General features: G+C 40.8%; 1 non-coding gene across 1 annotated transcript; it reads right to left on the bottom strand.

Annotated features, from left to right (window-relative positions):
* Positions 1 to 465: 465 nt before the first annotated feature.
* Positions 466 to 571, bottom strand: LOC141703088 (small nucleolar RNA R71). The gene has a single exon (XR_012567353.1). It is a non-coding gene; the product is annotated as a small nucleolar RNA R71 (small nucleolar RNA).
* Positions 572 to 823: the final 252 nt, after the last annotated feature.

The following is an 823-nucleotide window of genomic DNA, read 5'->3' as shown; positions in this document are numbered from 1 at the left end:
GCGAGCGTGTATGCGAACACGTTCTCAATCTCGTAAGGACACACTAGAAGAAGCAGAAATGGAAGTGATCATTGCAATGGGAGAACCAACAGTAGAAACGAAAACATTAAAGGATTGTTCTCAACCGAAAATCAATGACATTCAGTTTAGCATTGTTATACCAGCCATTGCAGCTAATACCTTTGAAATCAAGCCTGACACGATTTAAATGGTACATAATTCAGTCCAATTTGGGGGTGCTCCAACGTAAGATCCCAATATGCAATCATAATTTCATCAAGATCCGCGACACCTTCAAATTCAACGGTATTTCGGAAGATGCTGTGAAACTGAGACTTTTCCCATTTTCTCTGAGGGATAAAACTAAGAGCTGGTTACACTCTCTACCAACAGGTTTCTATTGCGACATGGGAGGATCTTGCTCAGAAATTTCTTATTAAATTTTTCCCTATGGCAAAAACAGCTGCAATCAGGAATGCTCTTACTCAATTTGCACAACATTCGGGAGAATCTTTATGTAATGCTTGGAGTGATACAAGGAGATTCTTAGGAAGTATCCTCATCATGGAATGCCTGATTGGATGGTAATCAATTGCTTCTATAATGGGTTGGGAGCACTGTCAAGACCCATGCTAGATGCAGCATCAGGTGGAGCCTTATGGGCTAATAGCTATGAGGAAGCTTATGAGCTAATTGAAATGATGGCTGCTAATGAATATCAGAATCCAACTCTGAGACTACCATAAGGCAAGGTATCAGGAATTCTGGAGGTAGATACAACTACGGCTATAGCAGCTCAGCTAAAGGCTTTGACCATGAAAGT

The sequence above is a fragment of the Apium graveolens genome, unplaced genomic scaffold (genome assembly GCF_009905375.1).
Source record: "Apium graveolens cultivar Ventura unplaced genomic scaffold, ASM990537v1 ctg62, whole genome shotgun sequence".
Lineage (NCBI taxonomy): Eukaryota > Viridiplantae > Streptophyta > Magnoliopsida > Apiales > Apiaceae > Apium > Apium graveolens.
This window is presented reverse-complemented; position numbering and strand designations above follow the sequence as displayed.